General features: G+C 35.0%; 1 long non-coding RNA gene across 1 annotated transcript; it reads left to right on the top strand.

Annotated features, from left to right (window-relative positions):
- The first annotated feature begins 490 nt into the window (after positions 1-490).
- Positions 491-2,942, top strand: LOC138851367 (uncharacterized). The gene is made up of 3 exons (XR_011391181.1): positions 491-535; positions 1,848-1,901; positions 2,814-2,942. It is a non-coding gene; the product is annotated as an uncharacterized lncRNA (long non-coding RNA).
- Positions 2,943-17,241: the final 14,299 nt, after the last annotated feature.

Raw genomic sequence — 17,241 nt, 5'->3', positions numbered from 1 at the left:
TCAAACGTGTAGCGCAAGCTACACGCCAAGGTATTGTCCAGTGTGGGTAGATTGGTAAAGCACTGCGTACCTTGTCCTAAGGTTAGTAGGTTCGAGTCTCCTTCAGCCGGAGATCAGTGTTTGTATGTATATATATATATATATATATATATATATATATATATATATATATATATATATATATATATATATATATATATATATATATTATATATATATAATATATATATATATATAATACACACACACACACACACGTATATATATATATATATATACATATATATATATATATATATATATATATATATATAGTCAAGGAGTTAAACCCATGCTGCTTCGGCCTGCCTCATGGTGGGCGAAAACTCGTGACGCCCTAATCCACGGGACCACACAATCCACCAAGGATTGTGTGGTCCCGTTAATTAAGGCGCCATGTAATCTACTGAGTTAATCAGTCCAAATACATATATTTTTCTTTTTGTTTCAGTTATAAGACAATCGTTGGAGGAGCTGCAGTCCAACATTACCACAGGTGGGAGACTGTTGTTGTTATATATACAACTAAGAGTTAACCTGGAGACTGTTGTTGTTATATATACAACTAAGAGTTAACCTGGAGACTGTTGTTATATATACAACTAAGAGTTAACCTGGAGACTATTGTTGTTATATATACAACTAAGAGTTAACCTGGAGACTGTTGTTGTTATATATGCAACTAAGAGTTAACCTGGAGACTGTTGTTATATATACAACTAAGAGTTAACCTGGAGACTATTGTTGTTATATATACAACTAAGAGTTAACCTGGAGACTGTTGTTGTTATATATGCAACTAAGAGTTAACCTGGAGACTGTTGTTGTTATATATACAACTAAGAGTTAACCTGGAGACTGTTGTTATATATACAACTAAGAGTTAACCTGGAGACTATTGTTGTTATATATACAACTAAGAGTTAACCTGGAGACTGTTGTTGTTATATATGCAACTAAGAGTTAACCTGGAGACTGTTGTTGTTATATATACAACTAAGAGTTAACCTGGAGACTGTTGTTATATATACAACTAAGAGTTAACCTGGAGACTATTGTTGTTATATATACAACTAAGAGTTAACCTGGAGACTGTTGTTGTTATATATACAACTAAGAGTTAACCTGGAGACTGTTGTTGTTATATATGCAACTAAGAGTTAACCTGGAGACTGTTGTTATATATACAACTAAGAGTTAACCTGGAGACTATTGTTGTTATATATACAACTAAGAGTTAACCTGGAGACTGTTGTTGTTATATATGCAACTAAGAGTTAACCTGGAGACTGTTGTTGTTATATATACAACTAAGAGTTAACCTGGAGACTGTTGTTGTTATATATACAACTAAGAGTTAACCTGGAGACTGTTGTTGTTATATATGCAACTAAGAGTTAACCTGGAGACTGTTGTTGTTATATATACAACTAAGAGTTAACCTGGAGACTATTGTTGTTATATATACAACTAAGAGTTAACCTGGAGACTGTTGTTGTTATATATACAACTAAGAGTTAACCTGGAGACTGTTGTTATATATACAACTAAGAGTTAACCTGGAGACTGTTGTTGAAGAATATATTTTGTTATTTGTGTTAAGACTAGTCTGTTAAAAACTCCAAAAATATTGATTTTATTCTTGATCTGTAAGCTTATAATTATGTAAAAGTTTCACTGAGCAGCTTAATTACTGTAATGAAGATAGAATTATCGGCATTATGTTATGTAAAGAACAGTATAACGTTGCCACAGTAAAATGTCACATTAACAGTTTATCTAATGAAGTGTTTCCACGTGTGACACAGAACTTGCAGATATCTTACTTCAAGATCGTACTTCATTTCAAGATTCTGTTAAAGGTAATGTATATTCCCAATGATTTTCGCTTTTTCCTCTTTACACAAAATATTCTGCCATTAAAAATATTCACAGTTACACAAACTCTCAATGGGTCAAGTTTTCACCCCTTTCTTTTTCTTGCTCAGTTTTGCAGCCTATTCTTCCTTATTCTTTTCTATCCCTCCGTATTCGTCTATTGTTTTTATTTGCCAGACATTTATGTTATCAGTAAATAGTAGTTCATGTACATTATTTCTTCCTTGATAATACTACTTTCTATACCATTATTTGCTACGACCTTTTTAACTATCACCCACAGGATGGGTACGGAGTGCATAATAAAATATATTAAATTAGCTATTCAACATATATTGATTTTCATTATGTTGTCAGAGATAATTTATGATCTTTCAGATATAACTCCATTCATTATTTTTTTCGAAAGTTGCCCAAAGTGCTATTAGGCTTTCAGTGTGCTTGTGCATCAGGTTTCAGCCACATAGATTGCCCGATAATTTACCTGTACATTAAAATTATGACTGATATTAGCGAGTGATGTAATAAACACAGATTCCGTCCGCTAAGATATCAACAATATCTCTGTTTAATATTCACACCATTGTAGCCTTTATTCTTATACCTCAGGAAATATTCAAAAACATCGCTTCGCATTCAAATATAAGCGTTAAGGTACATGGACACATTACCCTTCTTTTTCTCTTTCAAATAATAATAATTATAATAATAATAATAATAATAATAATAATAATAATAATAATAATAATAATAATAATAATAATAATAATAATAATAATAATAATAATAATAATAATCTTTATTTCTACAAGTACAACGTCAACGCATCAGTTTATGTTGTAATCACTACTTCTTCAAGTTATTTTTAATAATACAGATTAGAACTGTATTAACAGGGATAGTGAAAGAAGAGGTGGGGGAAGTGATAGAATATATGAGTAGCAAGACGGGAGCCTCTCATGGCCTCCACCACCAGCCTCATCTTCTTCCTCAACAACTAACAGGAAACGACACTTGCTACAGAGACAGGTAACACTGTTATTGTCTGTTAACTCTTCATCAACTTGTAAAACGATTTTTACTGTTTAAACAGTTGTCAGCTAAAAATGAATATATATATATATATATATATATATATATATATATATATATATATATATATATATATATATATATATATATATATATATATATATATATATAATATATAATATATATATTTCAACAAGTCGGCCGTCTCCCACCGAGGCAGGGTGAGCCAAAAAGAAAGAAAATGCCCAAAAAAGAAAAAAACTTTCATCATCATTCAACACTTTCACCTCACTCACACATAATCACTGTTTTTGCAGAGGTGCCCAGAATACAACAGTTTAGAAGTATATACGTATAAAAATACACAATATATCCCCTCAAACTGCCAATATCCCAAACTCCTCCTTTAGAGTGCAGGTATTGTACTTCCCATTTCCAGGACTCAAGTCCGGTCATATAAAATAACCGGTTTCCCTGAATACCTTCAATAAATATTACCCTGCTCACACTCCAACAGCTCGTCAGGTCCCAAATACCATTTGTCTCCATTCACTCCTATCTAATACGCTCACGCACGCCTGCTGGAAGTCCGAACCCATCGCCCACAACACCTCCTTTACCCCCTCCCTCCAACCTTTTCGAGGACGACCCCTACCCCGCCTTCCTTCCCCAACAGATTTAAACGCTCTCCATGTCATTCTACTTTGATCCATTCTCTCTAAATGACCAAACCACCTCAACAAACCCTCTTCAGCCCTCTGACTAATGCTTTTATTAACTCCACACCTTCTTCTAATTTCCACACTCCGAATTTTCTGCATAATATTTACACCACACATTGCCCTTAGACAGGACATCTCCACTGCCTCTAACCGCCTCCTCGCTGCAGCATTTACAACCTAAGCTTCACATCCATGTAAGAGTGTTGGTACAACTATACTTTCATACATTCCCTTCTTTGCCTCCATAGATAATATTTTTTGCCTCCACATATACCTAAATGCACCACTCACATTTTTTCCTTCGTCAATTCTATGATTAACCTCATCCTTCATAAATCCATCCGCCGACACGTCAACTCCCAAATATCTGAAAACATTCACTTCTTCCATACTCCTCCTCCCCAATTTGATATCCATTTTTTCTTTACCTAAATCATTTGATACTCTCATCACCTTACTCTTTTCTATGTTCACTTTCAACTTTCTGCCTTTACACACACTCCCAAATTCGTCCACTAACATTTGCAATTTTTCTTTAGAACCTCCCATAAGCACAGTATCATCAGCAAAAAGTAACTGTGTCACTTCCCATATATATATATATATATATATATATATATATATATATATATATATATATATATATATATATATATATATATATATATATATATATATATATATATATATATATACATATATATATATATATATATATATATGTCGTGCCGAATATGTAAAACTGGTCAATTTGCAAGAACTCATTTAAAATTAAGTCCTTTCTAAAATTTTCTCTTATACGTTTAAAGATATATTTTTTCATTAATGTTGATGTAAAAATTTATAATTTTGCACCAAAAGGAACTTAGAAAACTTACCTAACCTTATTATAACAAAAACAATTTATTTTAGCCTAACCCACCTAAATATATTTTAGATTTGTTTACAATAATTTAATACTAAACAAACACAATGAAATATATTTCTTTCGTAAGGTTCAGAATGATTTTGGCGAAATTATTGCATACACAAATTTTCACTTGTCCTATATGGCAAGATCAGCGTTGCTATTTAAGCCAAGATCGCTAGTTCTGCCTATTCGGCACGACATATATATATATATATATATATATATATATATATATATATATATATGTATTTATATACATATATATATATATACATATATATATATATATAATGTATATATATATATATATATATATATATATATATATATATATATATATATATATATATATATATATATATATATATATATATATATATATGTATATATATATATATATATATATATATATATATATATATATATATATATATATATATATATATATATATATATATATATATATATATATATATATATATATATATATATATATATATATATATATATATATATATATATATATATATATATATATATATATATATATATATATGCAATAAGATCACAGTAAACAGGTGATTTCAGAATATGCAAAACAACCACTCTGAATAATAGAGAAATTCTAAGCGCTTTCGTGACTACTCACATTATCAAGGAACTATGAAAGTAAAGCATCCAAGGAAGGTATATAAGGGGTCTGGCCAACACCTCACTATCAGATCCCACAACGGTTAAACACCTGACGCGCGCCAGCCCAACTGGACAGGTCCTTTGCACAACCCACCAACAAACTATTCTACCAAAGAAATTTTTAAAAATTATTATTTGTCCAGTGTATTATTAAATTCTTCCCAAATTCTATTAATTATAAATGGATCTAATTTATATAAACCAAAGGAAATATTCATATTATTGTCAAAACTGCTTTTTATGAAACAAGATTCAATTATTTTCCTGTCGACCATGGACTTGCTTGATACTACTTTCTCAACTTTTTGAAAATCAATTGGATGGTTAAAATCTCTTACATGAATAAATAGAGCATTGGAATCTTGTCCAGTTCTAATGCTATATTTATGTTGTTTTAATCATAGTTCGAGATTTTTACCAGTTTGACCCTAATAAACTTTATCGCAAATTTTACAAGGAATCTTATAGACACATCCATCAGCATTTTGGGGGGAATTCTTTATCAAAAGTTTTTTTACTGTATCAAGATTTTTGAATACAACTTTAATATTAAAAGTCTTAAGAGAAGTCATAACCAAGTTTTCATGGTAAGGGAGAACCAACATATTTTTAGTTGAATAAGGCTGGTTGTCCCTTTTTGGATTGTAAAAAGTATTTCTAGCAACTTTAAAAGATTTACCAATTACATTTCTTGGGTATTTTAAATCATTACCTATTTCATTTTGATGTTACTTCCTTGTTCACGAAAGTTCCTATTGATAATTTATTAAGTTTCTTATCTGAAGAACTCGTTAACTATGATTTACCATTGCCAGTTCCTACTATCATTAAACTTATTAAACTTTGCATTGTTGATGCAAAAATTTGTATTTAATGGTAAGTTTTACACTCAGAAGTTTGGTATGGCAATGGGAAATCCTCTTTCACCTGTTCTTAGTAACCTATACATAGATTTTTTTGAAACAAGGCTGCTTAACACAATCCTCCCTAATAGAGCAAAATGGTTCAGATATGTTGATGATATTTTGTGTCTTATGCCCAAAAATGTAGATATACACCATTTCCTTGGAAAATTAAATAACTTAGCCCATTCTATAAACTTTACCGTTGAGTTTGAAGAAAATAACTCATTGCCTTTTCTAGATGTTTTAATTATTAAGGGTAATAATGAATTCAAATTTAAAATTTACAGAAAACCTACAAATAACTGTTCCTATGTCCACTATTATTCTTCGCATCAAGATAGAGTCAAACTGTCTGTTTTCTCATCAATGTTTTTGAGAGCTTTACGAATTTGTAGTCCTGAGATCATAGATGAGGAAATATCCAAAATTTATGAAATAGGTAATGATTTAAAATACCCAAGAAATGTAATTGATAAATCTTTTAAAGTTCCTAGAAATACTTTTTACAATCCAAAAAGGGACAACCAGCCTTATTCAACTAAAAATATGTTGGTTCTCCCTTACCATGAAAACTTGGTTGATGTGCCTTCTCTTCTTAAGACTTTTAACATTAAAGTTGTATTAAAAAATCTTGATACAGTAAAAAAGCTTTTGATAAAGAATTCCCCCCAAAATGCTGATGGATGTGTCTATAAGATTCCTTGTAAAATTTGCGATAAAGTTTATTACGGTCAAACTGGTAAAAATCTCGAACTAAGATTAAAACAACATAAATATAGCATTAGAACTGGACAAGACTCCAATGCTCTATTTATTCATGTAAGAGATTTTAACCATCCAATTGATTTTCAAAAAGTTGAGAAAGTAGTATCAAGCAAGTCCATGGTCGACAGGAATATAGTTGAATCTTGTTTCATAAAAAGCAGTTTTGACAATAATATGAATATTTCCTTTGGTTTATATAAATTAGATCCATTTATAATTAATAGAATTTGGGAAGAATTTAATAATACACTGGACAAATAATAATTTTTAAAATTTTCTTGGGTAGAATAGTTTGTTGGTGGGTTGTGCAAAGGACCTGTCCAGTTGGGCTGGCGCGCGTCAGGTGTTTATCCGTTGTGGGATCTGATAGTGAGGTGTTGGCCAGACCCCTTATATACCTTCCTTGGATGCTTTACTTTCATAGTTTCTTGATAATGTGAGTAGTCACGAAAGCGCTTGGAATTTCTCTATTCTTTCAGAGTGGTTGTTTCGCATATATATATATATATATATATATATATATATATATATATATATATATATATATATATATATATATATATATATATATATATATATATATATATATATATATATATATATATATATATATATATATAGGTAGTAGGTTGGTAGATAGTAACCGCCTAGGGAGGTACTACCGTCCTGCCAAGTGAGTGTAAAACGAAAGCCTGTAATTGTTTTACATGATGGTAGGATTGCTGGTGTCCTTTTTTTCTGTCTCATAAACATGCAAGATTTCAGGTACATCTTGCTACTTCTACTTACACATGTCACACTACACGTACATGCACAAGTACACCCATCTGGGTTTTCTTCTATTTTCTATCTAGTTCTTGTTCTTGTTTATTTCCTCTTACCTCCATGGGGAAGTGGAACAGAATTCTTCCTCCGTAAGCCATGCGTGTTGTAAGACGCGACTGAAATGCCGGGAGCAAGGGGCTAGTAACCCCTTCTCCTGTATATATTACTAAATGTAAAAGGAGAAACTTTCGTTTTTCCTTTAGGGCCACCCCACCTCGATGGGATACGGCCGGTGTGTTGAAAGAAAGATATATATATATATATATATATATATATATATATATATATATATATATATATATATATATATATATATATATATATATATATATATATATATATATATATATATATATATATATATATATGTCGTGCCGAATAGGCAGAACTTGCCATCTTGGCTTAAATAGCAACGCTCATCTTGCCATATAGGACACGTGAAAATTTGTGTATGCAATAATTTCGCCAAAATCTTTCTGAACCTAACGAAAAAAATATATTTCACTGTGTTTTTTTAGTATTAAATTACTGTAAACAAATCTAAAATATATTTAGTTGGGTTAGGCTAAAATAAATTGTTCTTGTTATAATAAGGTTAGGTAAATTTTCTAAGATTCTTTTGGTGCAAAATTAAAAATTTATTACATTAACATTAATGAAAAATATATATCTTTAAACTTATAAGAGAAAATTTTAGAAAGAACTTAATTTTAAATGAGTTCTTGCTAATTGACCAGTTTCACATATTCGGTCCCCATGACAGTTCTAGAGGTGGTACCTCCCTATATTTTATATATATATATATATATATATATATATATATATATATATATATATATATATATATAAAATCACGTAGGCCGTCTCCCAACAAGGCAGGGTGGCTTGTAAAAGGAAAAACTACAACATAAACACCCCTCCTTCAGAGTGTAAACACTGTACTTCCCATCTCCAGGACTCAAGTCCGGCCTGCCAGTTTCCCAAAGTCCCTTCATAAATGTTAGCTGCTCACACTCCAACAGCACGTCAAGTCCTAAAAACCATTCGTCTCCATTCGCTCCTATCTAACACGTTCACGTATGCTTGCTGGAAGCTGAAGCCCCTCTCACACAAAACCTCCTTTACTCCCTCACTCCAACTTTTCCTAGGCCGACCCCTAAGCCGCCTTCCCTCCACTACAGATTTATACACTCTCAAAGTCATTCTATTTGTTCCAACTTCTCTACATGTTCGAACCACATCAACCCCTCCTCAGCCCTCTGGACAACAGGTTTGGTAATCCCGCACCTCCTCCTAACTTCCAAACTACGAATTCTCTGCATTATATTCACACCACACATTGCCCTCAGACATGACATCTCCACTACCTCCAGCCTTCTCCTCGCTGCAACATTCATCACCCATGCTTCACACCCATATAAGAGCGTTGGTATAACTATACTATCATACATTCCCCTCTTTGCATCCTTGGACAAAGTTCATTGTCTTCACAGACTCCAAAGTGCACCACTCACCTTTCCCCCCCATCAGTTCTATGATTCACCTCATCTGCTGACACGTCCACTCCTAAATATCCGAATACATTCACCTCCTCCATACTTTCTCCCTCCAATCTGATATCCAGTCTTCCGCCGCCTAATTTTTTTGTGATCCTCATCACCTTACTCTTTCCTATATTCATTTTTAATTTTCTTCTTTTAAATACCCTACCAAACTCATCCACCAACCTCTGCAACTTCTCTTCAGAATCTCCAAAAAGTCATCAGCAAAGAGCAACTGTGACAACTCCCACTTTGTGTCAGATTCTTTATCTTTTAACTCCACACCTCTTGCCAACACCCGAGCATTCACTTCTCTTACAACTCCATCTATAAATATATTGAACAACAATTGTGACATCACACATCCTAATTTAAGACCTACTTTTACCGGGAAATAATCTCTCTCTATCCTACATACTCTAACCTGAGCATCACTATCCTCATAAAAACTCATTGTCTACACACACTTGGTCTACACACACTTGGTCTACACACACTTGGTCTACACACATTTGGTCTACACACACTTGGTCTACACACACTTGGTCTACACACACTTGGTCTACACACATTTGGTCTACACACACTTGGTCTACACACACTTGGTCTACACACACTTGGTCTACACACACTTGGTCTACACACACTTGGTCTACACACACTTGGTCTACACACACTTGGTCTACACACACTTGGTCTACACACACTTGGTCTACACACACTTGGTCTACACACACTTGGTCTACACACACTTGGTCTACACACACTTGGTCTACACACACTTGGTCTACACACACTTGGTCTACACACACTTGGTCTACACACACTTGGTCTACACACACTTGGTCTACACACACTTGGTCTACACACACTTGGTCTACACACACTTGGTCTACACACACTTGGTCTACACACACTTGGTCTACACACACTTGGTCTACACACACTTGGTCTACACACATTTGGTCTACACACACTTGGTCTACACACATTTGGTCTACACACACTTGGTCTACACACACTTGGTCTACACACACTTGGTCTACACACACTTGGTCTACACACACTTGGTCTACACACACTTGGTCTACACACATTTGGTCTACACACACTTGGTCTACACACATTTGGTCTACACACACTTGGTCTACACACACTTGGTCTACACACACTTGGTCTACACACACTTGGTCTTTGGTCTACACACACTTGGTCTACACACACTTGGTCTACACACACTTGGTCTACACACACTTGGTCTACACACACTTGGTCTACACACACTTGGTCTACACACACTTGGTCTACACACATTTGGTCTACACACACTTGGTCTACACACACTTGGTCTACACACACTTGGTCTACACACACTTGGTCTACACACACTTGGTCTACACACACTTGGTCTACACACACTTGGTCTACACACACTTGGTCTACACACACACACACACTTGGTCTACACACACTTGGTCTACACACACTTGGGCTACACACACTTGGTCTACACACACTTGGTCTACACACATTTGGTCTACACACACTTGGTCTACACACATTTGGTCTACACACACTTGGTCTACACACATTTGGTCTACACACACTTGGTCTACACACACTTGGTCTACACACACTTGGTCTACACACACTTGGTCTACACACACTTGGTCTACACACACTTGGTCTACACACATTTGGTCTACACACACTTGGTCTACACACATACACACACTTGGTCTACACACACTTGGTCTACACACACTTGGTCTACACACACTTGGTCTACACACACTTGGTCTACACACACTACACACACTGGTCTACACACACTTGGTCTACACACACTTGGTCTACACACACTTGGTCTACACACATTTGGTCTACACACACTTGGTCTACACACACTTGGTCTACACACACTTGGTCTACACACACTTGGTCTACACACACTTGGTCTACACACACTTGGTCTACACACACTTGGTCTACACACACTTGGTCTACACACACTTGGTCTACACACACTTGGTCTACACACACTTGGTCTACACACACTTGGTCTACACACACTTGGTCTACACTCCCCCTACCTTTCCTATAGCCTCTCCTTTATTATTATTTTTTTTGTTGTTGTAGTTTTTTTGCATTGTCAACATGTGAGGTTTCATGTGTTGCAGTATCAACATGTGAGGTTTCATGTGTTGTAGTATCAACATGTGAGGTTTCATGTGTTGCAGTATCAACATGTGAGGTTTCATGTGTTGTAGTATCAACATGTGAGGTTTCATGTGTTGTAGTATCAACATGTGAGGTTTCATGTGTTGTAGTATCAACATGTGAGGTTTCATGTGTTGTAGTATAAACATGTGAAGTTTCATGTGTTGTAGTATCAACATGTGAGGTTTCATGTGTTGTAGTATCAACATGTGAGGTTTCATGTGTTGTAGTATCAACATGTGAGGTTTCATGTGTTGTAGTATCAACATGTGAGGTTTCATGTGTTGTAGTATCAACATGTGAGGTTTCATGTGTTGTAGTATCAACATATGAGGTTTCATGTGTTGTTGTATCAACATGTGAGGTTTCATGTGTTGTAGTATCAACATGTGAGGTTTCATGTGTTGTAGTATCAACATGTGAGGTTTCATGTGTTGTAGTATCAACATGTGAGGTTTCATGTGTTGTAGTATCAACATGTGAGGTTTCATGTGTTGCAGTATCAACATGTGAGGTTTCATGTGTTGTAGTATCAACATGTGAGGTTTCATGTGTTGTAGTATCAACATGTGAGGTTTCATGTGTTGTAGTATCAACATGTGAGGTTTCATGTGTTGTAGTATCAACATGTGAGGTTTCATGTGTTGTAGTATCAACATGTGAGGTTTCATGTGTTGTAGTATCAACATGTGAGGTTTCATGTGTTGTAGTATCAACATGTGAGGTTTCATGTGTTGTAGTATCAACATGTGAGGTTTCATGTGTTGTAGTATCAACATGTGAGGTTTCATGTGTTGTAGTATCAACATGTGAGGTTTCATGTGTTGTAGTATCAACATGTGAGGTTTCATGTGTTGTTGTATCAACATGTGAGGTTTCATGTGTTGTAGTATCAACATGTGAGGTTTTATGTGTTGTAGTATCAACATGTGAGGTTTCATGTGTTGTAGTATCAACATGTGAGGTTTCATGTGTTGTAGTATCAACATGTGAGGTTTCATGTGTTGTAGTATCAACATGTGAGGTTTCATGTGTTGTAGTATCAACATGTGAGGTTTCATGTGTTGTAGTATCAACATGTGAGGTTTCATGTGTTGTAGTATCAACATGTGAGGTTTCATGTGTTGTAGTATCAACATGTGAGGTTTCATGTGTTGTTGTATCAACATGTGAGGTTTCATGTGTTGTAGTATCAACATGTGAGGTTTCATGTGTTGTAGTATCAACATGTGAGGTTTCATGTGTTGTAGTATCAACATGTGAGGTTTCATGTGTTGTAGTATCAACATGTATCAACATGTGAGGTTTCATGTGTTGTAGTATCAACATGTGAGGTTTCATGTGTTGTAGTATCAACATGTGAGGTTTCATGTGTTGTAGTATCAACATGTGAGGTTTCATGTGTTGTAGTATCAACATGTGAGGTTTCATGTGTTGTAGTATCAACATGTGAGGTTTCATGTGTTGTAGTATCAACATGTGAGGTTTCATGTGTTGTAGTATCAACATGTGAGGTTTCATGTGTTGTAGTATCAACATGTGAGGTTTCATGTGTTGTAGTATCAACATGTGAGGTTTCATGTGTTGTAGTATCAACATGTGAGGTTTCATGTGTTGTAGTATCAACATGTGAGGTTTCATGTGTTGTAGTATCAACATGTGAGGTTTCATGTGTTGTAGTATCAACATGTGAGGTTTCATGTGTTGTAGTATCAACATGTGAGGTTTCATGTGTTGTAGTATCAACATGTGAGGTTTCATGTGTTGTAGTATCAACATGTGAGGTTTCATGTGTTGTAGTATCAACATGTGAGGTTTCATGTGTTGTAGTATCAACATGTGAGGTTTCATGTGTTGTAGTATCAACATGTGAGGTTTCATGTGTTGTAGTATCAACATGTGAGGTTTCATGTGTTGTAGTATCAACATGTGAGGTTTCATGTGTTGTAGTATCAACATGTGAGGTTTCATGTGTTGTAGTGAGGTTTCATGTGTTGTAGTATCAACATGTGAGGTTTCATGTGTTGTATCAACATGTGAGGTTTCATGTGTTGTAGTATCAACATGTGAGGTTTCATGTGTTGTAGTATCAACATGTGAGGTTTCATGTGTTGTAGTATCAACATGTGAGGTTTCATGTGTTGTAGTATCAACATGTGAGGTTTCATGTGTTGTAGTATCAACATGTGAGGTTTCATGTGTTGTAGTATCAACATGTGAGGTTTCATGTGTTGTAGTATCAACATGTGAGGTTTCATGTGTTGTAGTATCAACATGTGAGGTTTCATGTGTTGTAGTATCAACATGTGAGGTTTCATGTGTTGTAGTATCAACATGTGAGGTTTCATGTGTTGTAGTATCAACATGTGAGGTTTCATGTGTTGTAGTATCAACATGTGAGGTTTCATGTGTTGTAGTATCAACATGTGAGGTTTCATGTGTTGTAGTATCAACATGTGAGGTTTCATGTGTTGTTGTATCAACATGTGAGGTTTCATGTGTTGTAGTATCAACATGTGAGGTTTCATGTGTTGTATCAACATGTGAGGTTTCATGTGTTGTAGTATCAACATGTGAGGTTTCATGTGTTGTAGTATCAACATGTGAGGTTTCATGTGTTGTATCAACACGTGAGGTTTCATGTGTTGTTGTATCAACATGTGAGGTTTCATGTGTTGTAGTATCAACATGTGAGGTTTCATTGGTTGTATCAACATGTGAGGTTTCATGTGTTGCATCAACACGTGAGGTTTCATGTGTTGTTGTATCAACATGTGAGGTTTCATGTGTAGTATCAACATGTGAGGTTTCATGTGTTGTAGTATCAACATGTGAGGTTTCATGTGTTGTAGTATCAACATGTGAGGTTTCATGTGTTGTAGTATCAACATGTGAGGTTTCATGTGTTGTAGTATCAACATGTGAGGTTTCATGTGTTGTAGTATCAACATGTGAGGTTTCATGTGTTGTAGTATCAACATGTGAGGTTTCATGTGTTGTAGTATCAACATGTGAGGTTTCATGTGTTGTAGTATCAACATGTGAGGTTTCATGTGTTGTAGTATCAACATGTGAGGTTTCATGTGTTGTAGTATCAACATGTGAGGTTTCATGTGTTGTAGTATCAACATGTGAGGTTTCATGTGTTGTAGTATCAACATGTGAGGTTTCATGTGTTGTAGTATCAACATGTGAGGTTTCATGTGTTGTAGTATCAACATGTGAGGTTTCATGTGTTGTTGTATCAACATGTGAGGTTTCATGTGTTGTAGTATCAACATGTGAGGTTTCATGTGTTCTATCAACATGTGAGGTTTCATGTGTTGTAGTATCAACATGTGAGGTTTCATGTGTTGTATCAACACGTGAGGTTTCATGTGTTGTTGTATCAACATGTGAGGTTTCATGTGTTGTAGTATCAACATGTGAGGTTTCATGTGTTGTATCAACATGTGAGGTTTCATGTGTTGTATCAACACGTGAGGTTTCATGTGTTGTTGTATCAACATGTGAGGTTTCATGTGTAGTATCAACATGTGAGGTTTCATGTGTTGTAGTATCAACATGTGAGGATTCATGTGTTGTAGTATCAACATGTGAGGATTCATGTGTTGTAGTATCAACATGTGAGGTTTCATGTGTTGTAGTATCAACATGTGAGGTTTCATGTGTTGTAGTATCAACATGTGAGGTTTCATGTGTTGTAGTATCAACATGTGAGGTTTCATGTGTTGTAGTATCAACATGTGAGGTTTCATGTGTTGTAGTATCAACATGTGAGGTTTCATGTGTTGTAGTATCAACATGTGAGGTTTCATGTGTTGTAGTATCAACATGTGAGGTTTCATGTGTTGTAGTATCAACATGTGAGGTTTCATGTGTTGTAGTATCAACATGTGAGGTTTCATGTGTTGTAGTATCAACATGTGGTGATTCTGGTAACACTGACAAGTGTTCAGTGCTGACCATCATCTATCAGGTTAGGTAAGGTTCGTCAGGAAACAGGATAAATGTTTCCTAACGCGGGTCTCAGTCATGTGATAACCTACCGTTGGAGTTTTTTGCCATATGACCGAGACCTTTCCCTGGCTTACCGGTCCACCCCTATAAAAATTATGGTCACAGTTATAACCATTTAGCATCAACTATCATATAATAATGATATACAAGTGTAAACAGAATAATTTAATTCACCTCAAAATGAATTGTGTAGATGATAACATAGATTCTCATGTCTGCCCTTTATTATTCTAGCTTTAACATGATTGATTTTTGAGAATTATATCAATTTCCCTGATCTACTTAGTGCATTTATGTAGATAATAAACCATTTTTTTTCTTACAGACCGTCAGATTGTTTGGGCTACAGGAGGATGGGATATAACACGAGCCGCGTGTTTAATATATTTCCTGCCAGGTAAGTTACTAATGTACTGGAGTATGTAAATAAATGTTCGAGAAAACCGACAGGATGGTAAATAAAACTCTTGAGTAACATTTGGGGATCTTTATTCTGAAATCGTTTAGCCAGCCAGTAGCTTCTTCAGTCCAATGTAAAAAAAAAGTGGAAGATTAGGAGTAGTTTGTGGTGATCAATCCCTCATGACTCACGAAATCGTAATGACACGATTGCAGACAAACCATACCACGGGCGGGGACTGAACTCTGAGTGAGTCGTAAAACACTAGGCCAGCACGTTAGCCACTGTGCCAGCTGATTACAATAAGACTCATCCATCTAGGTATATTTTTATACTATAGAGAGGTTAGCACAGGCCCCACTGTGACCACAAATGCAAGTTTTTACAGATGAATCTCCCTCTGGCGTGGTCGTGACGAACTCTAGTTCTAATACCCCCAAAACCGTCATCATGATTCACGAAACCGTAATGACACGATCGCAGCATGGAGTCGATGTGTTCAGTCCATTAATCTTGATAAAAATATAGCATAAAGACACCCGGATGCTGGACGAGTATCTCATTTATCGTACTGGACTGCAGTGATTAGTTATGGTATTAAGAGAAACAAGTTAGCCAGACTCTGCATGAAGGAAACACAAAATCTGCGCTATGAAAGTGGAATAATGGTGTTGAAATTTAGTGCTTTACAACGAACCATCACGTATTGCCTGGCCTTAAATATTGGTTGTTTTATCGCTCCTTATAGATATATTAACTGTAATATAGTTGTCACTGGATCATTACTTTCCTGCATAAATGTCGGAAGCAAAATATAAGCGGATTTGGGTAACTGTTCTAACTGTTCTCCCCTTAATTGTATTTTGAGGTGATGATGCAGTCGGCAGAAGCTTGATGATCTTCAGTATTTAAGACAACAGGTCAAAATTTGCTCTGTTCTTGGTTTTAAACTTTTACTTTTGCATCAGCTTCATCAAGATTACGGTACTGGACACCTGCTCCTAGGCTGAGGGACTGATTATCTTATCCTCAACCTTTTCAGTCTTCTGTATTGTACTGATAAGGCCATTGGTTGGTGAAGCGTCTTCAGAATAAAGATACGCAGATATTACACAGGTGTCTAATTGATAATACAAGCTTTGTGCATGCTACCTTACCAAAGTGTCAAATGGAGTACTGGAACACTGAGCTTATCCAAGCAATAATAACGTAGTAATTTTAAGAGATTTTAATTAGCATTCTCTGACTAAATATAGAATCAGACGACTTTGCAGAGGTAATTCGGGACTGT

Source organism: Cherax quadricarinatus, unplaced genomic scaffold (assembly GCF_038502225.1).
Source record: "Cherax quadricarinatus isolate ZL_2023a unplaced genomic scaffold, ASM3850222v1 Contig427, whole genome shotgun sequence".
Classification (NCBI taxonomy): domain Eukaryota; kingdom Metazoa; phylum Arthropoda; class Malacostraca; order Decapoda; family Parastacidae; genus Cherax; species Cherax quadricarinatus.
The sequence above is the reverse complement of the archived record's forward strand: the minus strand, read 5'-3'. Positions and strand labels throughout refer to the sequence as shown.